We start from the raw sequence: 8883 nt of genomic DNA on the forward strand, positions 1-8883 counted from the left end.
CTGCCTCGTCTGCCCGCCGGAGGACCACTGAGGTGGGAACTGGAACCACCCAGAGGGGGAAATTGGTCCTCGCCCTTCCTGCGGCCCGTGCGCCGCGCCTGGCCCCACTGGGGTCGCGTTTCCTCCCGCCCCGCCCTGCTCCGCCCCGCCCCGCCCCCGGCAAGGTGCAACTTTCTAGGTGGAGAAGTTTTCTCGCCCCGGCTGCGCGCTTTCTTCCGCCACGGCTCTGGCGGAGTGAACACCGCCCGGAGATAAGCGGGACCGAGTCTCCCCCTCCTGGTGCTCGGGTGGCGAGTGTCACACGGCGCGCCCAGCTCCCGGCGCTCAGCCCCCGGGCCCCGTGCGCTGACCTCGGGAAACGCACGAAGCTCTGCCTTCATCTCTCCCACGCCTGTGTAGCCTCCCGGCACTCACTTGGGCACGGCGAGATTTGGGCACCGCAGAAACAAGGGACTCATTGTCAGAGACCGAGGTAGGAGTGGATGATGAATTGTCCCAATGGTTTCATTATGCAGCGATTATCCCCTACTATAATAACTCCGATTTCTGGAAGGAAGGACAACAGAGGAATCTAACCCTGAGGACACTTCAGTTTCTTAAACTTTTTTTTTTTTTTCATAGCAGGAAACACGCTGATTAAATAACTAGGGAAATAGCAACAAGCAAGAGAAACAACAAAAGTTTAATTCTGAAATGCTGAAATCTCATTTTTTTTTTTTTTAAAAAAAAGCGATTGGAGGCCTTGGTGACTTTACTTAGAATTATATTAGGATAACTTGACACTTCGCATATAAAAATTGACGCTGGTATACAGGAGTAAATAAACACGCAAAGGTAGAAGGATCCAGAAGGAACAGTGTTGGCTGTTAGAACTTGTCTCACCCCCCCCCCCCTTTTTTTTTTTTTTTTTTTTTGGTTGTTGTCTCCATTGTGGGAGGGCTTGTCCAGATAATGGAGCTGTACAATGAAACATAGATCTGTGAGTTATTAACAACCATCGGGCAAAATATCATTTACTGTTCAGGTTCAGTAATTATTTACTACTGAATGAAAAATAGAAAAACATAGTAAGGACCTCTACCATTTTCTGAGAGCTCACTTTATGTCAGACACTTTACCAGAGATTTTTATACAGGATGATTTCAATCCTCAATACCTCATGATTGCCCCATTTTACGGAAAAGTGCTCATTGTATTATACCGCAGTCCTGCACTGAACATATTTTAAAGGTGAAGAAATTGAGTTCCTCAGAGTTCCTGAAAGGGTCACGCTGCCCATTAGTAAAAGAGGGCAGGTTAAAACGCATCTCTCAAATCTCAGTGAGGTGTAGTTCACACCGTGCCAAGATGCCTTCACTGGGCAAGGCTAAATAAACAACTCAATCTGCGAATTTCCTGATACCACATGGTATGATATAACAGCAACTACCATCTATAGTAAAATGGTACATTAATGGTTGTTGGGCACTTGACCTCTTTTTTGGACAGATCAGTTATAGATTTTGAGCTTAATAACAACTTTCAGTAAAAGATAAATTAGTGAATTTACACACACACACTCACTTAGCCATGGTTGTCTAAAGGAATGATTAGAGTGCTGTTTCTGTTTCCTGGTTTCCATAGTAATATGTTAACTGGATTTTTATATTGCATTATGTAGTTGCCTTAACAGGTTTTTTAAGCTTGAGTGCCATGATAAAAATATAAAAGAAAAAAATTACAATTAAAGTTGTAGAAAGACCCAGAAAAGCCATTGCAAACTGGAAAATAAAATAGGTTATAAATGCAAACAACCCATTATGTTTTTTCAGTAGTAAAGCTTCCTAGTTCCTAGTTATTGAGAAATTTAAATCCAATTTTAGCACCATATTGAAAATTACCATTTGATTTATTAACTGTAAATAAGGGAGATACAAAAATAGCATAATTAAGAATTGGATAACAACATATCTGAGAAAACAATCGATTTTGACACACTACTTAGATAAGTGTGATCAGGAAAAGGATCAGTGGTAATTCACATTTTTGAAATTGGATGGAAGCAGATACTTTGAAAAGGTAATAAAAGTTCTACGATTCAATTTTGGTTTTATAACAAACTTTACTTGTTGCTGTTTAACTTTCTTGGGACCATGGCATGGGTGTCATGATATACTGTATGATGAAGTTCTGTTGGTATTTTGTTTAACCAAACCAAACCCCTTGTGGCCCTCACTGTTGGCTGGCAAAGCCAACACCTGTTCCCAACCAGATTTTCCCTTGCCTGCCTCTGGCCCTGGAGCTGGAAAAGAGAAATACTTGTTTTCCCAGACTCCTTTCAACCAGACAGGACCATGTGATGTCATCCTGGTAATGGGTCTTCAGTGGGAGTGAAAGTCTGTTGGGCCTTTCTGGGAATCCATTTAGTTTCCTGGTTAAAGGAACCCAAGAGACTAGTGCCGCTTCTTATCTCTTCTTGCTCTCTTGATTTCATACGTGGTGTTCAGTGAAAAGCTAGCCATTTCGTCACCAGGAAGGGAGAAGTGGGCACTGACATTACTAAGTTACAGCATCAATGCCATTGTACATTTGTGTCCAGATTCCTCATTTTGTGGAAAATACTTGTTTCAGACCCTGTTTGCCAGGACTTCTGTTACCTATACTTCAAACCACTAAAAACTAATAGACCTCTCAAATAGGGAGTAGGATATCTCCAAGACTGAGTTTAGCAAAGTAATTGAGTCTAGGATTGAGAACCAGACAACCTAGATTTTAATCCCAGCTCTGCCTCTTGCTAGCTGTGTAGCTATAGACCAGTGGATTAAATGATCTGTGCCTTATCTATAAAATGGATATAATGATAGTTATTGTGAGGATTAAGGAGGAGCTGTGAGAGAGCACATGGAACAGTGTCTGATAAAACGTTAAGTGGTCAAAAGGTATGAATTACCCTTATCCATGTATTTGTGAATAACACATAATGCTAAACCATAGGGTTGTTGGAAAAGTCATGACGTATTTTTCTTTTTATGTTAAAAAATGTGTCATAATTTTTCTGATGACCTGTTACAAACAGGATCTAATCTTTTAATCTTCAGATGGCCCTAATGGGAGCTCTGTTCAAGAGATTCGTGCTCTAAATATGCCACATGGTTTCTACTTTCCCTTCAAATTTGAAATTTGGATCTGTGAATGTATTCTTTAAATTTGTTTACATAGTGTTATTTTCTAAATAAAAATGAAACCAATATCATTGGAATAGGGGCCTTGTGCTTGCAACCTAGAGCCCATAGACATTATTATACAGGTGCACAGAATGTACGTAGAAGTGTAAACCAAGGTGGATAGATGTATCTACTGTGGTTTGCCATTGACCTACCATCTTCTCTTGCATAGCATCCAGCTCACCTTTGAGCTTGATGTCACTTTCTCCTGTAGGCATTAGGATTTGTTATTTTTGAGCTGGAGTATTTATTCTTGAATTCTGTTTTATGGTTTTTTTTTTATTTCTTCTTCTCTCTTTCTGCCCCAATGCTCTTATTATTGTGTGTTTGCAAAATGTCTTCCCAAAAAAGACAGTAAAATAATTCAAGTGATGGTTCCTCATATCATTTCTGTGGACAAATACAATTTGGAAATGTTGGACTCCTATTACTTTTTTAGAGATATGTAATGCACATTAGAATATTGTAGGTTCTGAAAATTCATGTGGAAAAACAAAACAACAAAACAAAAACCAAAACCCTTCTTAACTTCGCTTACCTTACCATCTCCCAAAATTCATTGAGCACGGACTACTTTTTCTTTTTTAGCATCTTAAGTGTCAATGTGCTATGAATTAATTTTAAAGGTAACATACTTTGGAAAACTTTGCCTTAAAAAATGGAAATGGTGGAGCCAGCCTGTGGCATGGTGGTTGGAGCACTGGACTCCCATATGGCCAACTACAGTTTGAGTCCCTGACCTGGTGGCTTGCTTTCTCACTTTCTCTTTCTCTCTTTCTGTCTCTCTCTGGTGAGTGTGCATGCCCTGTGGCAAATTAAAAAATGATAATGATGATGAATAAAATTGAATCAATATTTCTTTTACAAAATAAAAATGTTTTTAAAATAAAAAGAATGGAAATGGCAGTGACAGAAAGTTAGATGTGGGCACTTTAAATATGAACTGCTTTTATGTTGATTTGTATTGGTCATTTGCCTGGGCTCTCTAAAAATAAATATGCAATGTTATCTAAAAATATGACTGAGCATATTTAATATCGGGGACAAGTACCAAACTGCGAGGCTACAAGTATCACAGTTTTAATCAGAAGACCTAACAAACTGAGAGCAGAAAATTTTAAGATAAATTACCACTTCAACAGGGTGTTTCAATTTTATTAGTGATTTGGTTCATTTTCAAATTCAATTTATTGCCTTTCTCCTAAAATCTGGCAAAATGTATTTAACTTTCTTTATTAAGTGTCTACCATGTACCCATCTTGTGTTTGGAGTTCTACTTATGTCCTCAAAACAAAACTCCAGAATAGGTATCATCCATCTTGGTCTGTATTGAGGGCAATGAGGCTCAGAGAGATCACACAAGTAATTTCAGGCCACATGACTGGCCTAAACCTGTCTCATTCCGGAGCAACTGTACTTCTTAGTGCAATTATTATTTTTAAAAATAATTATTTATTTAATGTTATTTGTTATATTTTTTTTATTTGACCAGAAAGAGAGACAGAGAGAAAGAGAAAGGGAAAGTGATAAAGTAAGCTGCCAGGTCTGGACTTGAAATGCAATCAGCCATGTGGGAGTCCAGTGCCCCAACCACCATACTACCTATCGGCCCCTGTAGTGCAGTTATTATAAACCGTCTTTGGTCCACTGACAAATGATGCAGTCATACCACTTAGAGCAGCAGAAACTGTCTCTTTTGCCTTTCTTTTCTATCCACAAAGTCAGCCACAACACAAGGCATGGCCGCTTTGCTTGCTTGATCCTTGGGGACTGATGTTGTAGTGCAAGACAAGGGTGCCAACACCATGTACATTGTCCACCTGTCACATATGACATGGGTTGGAGCAAGGGACTGTAGGTGGGTGGTGGGCTGTAGGTGTATTGGACTAGGACCTCTGGGATGTGAAAAGGACCTAGAATGCTCTTCCCCCATTCCTCTATTTTCATAAGCAGTGAGCTCTCCTTTAGAACCTACAAATGTGGGGATAGGGAAGCAACAGGTAACAGGGAGTTAGGAATCCTAAGAGGGTCCTTTGGGAAGTGCCTATCCTCTTAGATGAGGAATTAAGGCCAAGACTTATGAAAGTCCTAGAAGGCTGTTCCTGTAATTCTTTTTTCTAGCAGTACTTCCCTTCTAAAGCCATGTTTCTTTTCTTTCTTTTTTTTCTCACTTTCTTTTATTTTCTTGCCTTTTACCTTGTGGCAAATTCTTTTTTTTTTTTTTTAAGTGTGTTTTGTTTTCTGCTTCAAAGGACATTCCAACTTAGCTACTACTACTTCTTTTTTTTTATTTTAAGAATTATTTTGTTTATTTATTTAATTTGACCAGAGAGGGACACAACGAGAGAGAGAGATTGAGAGAGAGAGAGAGAGAGAGAAAAGGAAAAGTGAGAAAGCAAGCCACCAAGTCCAAGAGTCGAACAGCATCAGCCATGTGGGAATCCAGTGTCCACAAGGGGGGCCACCATGCCACCTGCCAGCCCCTCTTGTGGCAAATTCTAAAAGCATTTTGAGAAAGAGAATGTCCGTTTTAAATATGACATAGTATAACGTTATTTCCCAATTAGCTTACCCATTCTATAGGTTAATCTAAACTTTGGCACTATTACAAACAGTCTATTTGGGGAACTAATGCATCAACATGAATAAATATATTTTCTTTATTGATCAGCATTTCTTTATGGAAAGTCTTTTTGAAAATGTGTCTGTGAGTGTGTGAGTTTTTGTAATTACTGTAATTCTAGGTTTTGCTGCTAACTTATGAGCACTTTGGCATTTAATCCCTATGGATCAGTTTCTTCAGAAATAAAACAGTTTCAAAGTCTGATGAAAATCATTAAAAAAAAAAAAGTATCAAGAAAATTTTACTGAAAGTAATCAATTTAGAAAAAAATACACCAAAGAATTTACTAATAGTATTATATATAAGAGGATCTTATATTAGAAATTACTTCACTGTGGAGTTCTTACTAACTTTGCCTTGTCTAAATGTGATACAATGATTTTTTTCTATTCCAATATGAATGACTTTATAATCAGTTTAGGAATAATACAGTTGGTGAGTCCAAAAGTAAATTAGGCAATTTAAATTCTTAACCAAATATTCATTGAGCCTCTACCATGTGCAAAATTGAACTGTTTAAGAGGGAACTATATAGGTTTTAGTAGCATTGAAAAATGATAAAATGTTTGAGAAGTTTTGATTAGAATCACTGTAACTATTACGCATGAGTATATATCCTGAAATAAAATAAAGATGGTTGTATTAAAAGACTTTCCAACACTTCCCATTGGTCAGAATTCAACTTTTTAATAACCTTAGAGCCTAAACATAATTACTATTAGTAACTGTTCAAAACACATAGAAGAAATGACAGTATCTCTCAATTAATCTTGACTTGCTGATGAACAACTGAAAAAATAAAAACACAGACAAATCGCTAAACGTCATTCTTAGTAAGTTGGCAGTGATGCAAACTCTTAGGATTTGTAGTTCATTGGCCAATTATAAACATTCCAGCCTTGACTTATAAAATTCAGTAAATCCAACCAAACTACCCCCAAGAGGCAATTGTGTACTAACTTCTAGACAAACCTGTCAGATCTAATAAAATCATCTGCAAACTTTCATGTTTACATTGAAGAAACTTTCAAGGCATATATAACCTGAATTAGAAAACACATCGTTTAAGCTTTTCCCGAAGTGTTTGGTCCATCTATTTTGGTCTCATCTCCCCACGTTAGAGTTGTTATCAGGTTCTGTCAGCTCTCTTACTACTACTGTTAACAAATGAATTTGTCACCCCAAAGTTAAGAAAAACCAGATGTTTCCTTTGTTGTTCCATATTCTGATGGCAGATCAAAAGTATGTTTCAACAGCCCCAGTGAAATTCAGATTTAGAAGTAATCGTATTAATATGATCAATGAGGTCATATGATTTAGGGCCATTTCAAGCTTTGAATGAATTTCAATGTTCAGCTATCTAGGTTTATTAGATTAACCTCAAATTAATCATTTTTTGAATATATAGACCTTTATTGTATAGGAATTATCATTTGAATGAAAGAAGCTAGAGATAGGGGATAAAATATTAACAAGCCAGATCTTGTAGCAATTAATTTCTTAACCAAACGTTTATTGAGCCCCTACTGTGTGCCAGGAAAGTATTAGTATCTGGGGCTACAAAGATGAATAAGATGTGATCCTTAACACTGAGGAGTTTGCTGTCTACTAAAGAAGACCAATATGTAAGTTAGGAGACCTAGTACAACGTGGCAAATGCTGTCCATTATTCAGAGAGTGTTACGAACAAACCTCAGGGATCAGAGGAGGTGAGGAGTCATGGAAGATACTGCAAGGGAGGCCACATAAAAGCCTTGTCTTAAAGGATGACCAGAAATGGCCATGTGACTATATTTGCAGAATGATGCAGGTGAGGGAATGAAATTAGAAGAAGGAGCATGCACACAGGCTTGAGGCAATTATATATTCTAGATTCTCCAAGTAGTTCAGAACAGTTGGGACTCAGTGTGTTTGGATATAGGTCAGAAGAGGAGGCTAAAAATGTGGGTCAGAATTGGAATATATATGAAGAGTCTCATATACCATAGCAGGAGAGAAGATCTGTAAGGTAGATAGTGAGTTGCTAAATAAATTTAAGTAAAATAATTTGTATTCTACATTTTAGGAAGATGACTGTGGTTTAATGGAAGGTTTAGAATGGGGGGGGGGTTGGAGGCAGGGAAGTAAGGATGAAAGGTTATGTGGCTGTGGTCACTGGGGTGCAACAAGACAAGAGGAAAACTTGATGAATACTTAAGATGTAGAATATACAGAACCACTTCAAGGTGACAGAAACTGAGCCATGCTCAGAAAGATTTCTTTTTTGTATACATATGTTAAAATATCACGGTGTACACCATAGCTATGTACAATTTTTATTGTTGTGTATGCACTAAGAAAGGTAGGGAAAAAGGAAAGTTTGCTTTTTGTTTGTTTTATTTATTTATTTTTTTGCTGTTTAATGAAGCCTAGAACACAATGATACAGTCATTTTGGATTCATTGAGCTTCAGATGGAGCATTTACGCATACTTCCCAATGAACTTTTGGAAGTATGGTAGTTAAGTCAAAATACCACTGTGCTGATTGTTCTATTATCTACATTGCTATGATTGGAACTGTTTTTCAGACTCTGTTTACATAGAATTCTAGATTGGAATTGGTTGAAGGGAAACTGTGAGTTCTGGGAAGCAGGAGAAGCAACCATCATTGTGTTCTGAAGGTTATCATCACCCGGTGGTGGTGAGAGACAGATATTGAGGTGTCAGCGGGCTCCACCTTGCCATTTCTCCTCTTTCCTGATGTTGGCTTTGCCCAGGCCTTCCACTACATGCTTTGCTGAGAATTCCCAGAGATGGTTGACGTAAAGAGCCAACAACCTTCCACAGGCTCCATATCCCTCTCCAGCCGTAGAATGTGTGAGCTATGGAGTTGTTAGCAAGTTCTGCCTCCTTTGTGGCTTTTCTCTGTTTCAACTCCATGTTTCAGATCTTTGCCTTCTTGACTCCTCTCATACTTGTCCAGTTCTTGTAACAGATTTCTATCTCACACATAACAGTTCTGTTTCCCTGATTGAATCTTTTTAAAGCTACGATGGAAGTGTACATTCAAGCAGAAC

The sequence above is a fragment of the Tupaia chinensis genome, unplaced genomic scaffold (assembly GCF_000334495.1).
Source record: "Tupaia chinensis unplaced genomic scaffold, TupChi_1.0 Scaffold139935_1, whole genome shotgun sequence".
Classification (NCBI taxonomy): Eukaryota; Metazoa; Chordata; class Mammalia; order Scandentia; family Tupaiidae; genus Tupaia; species Tupaia belangeri.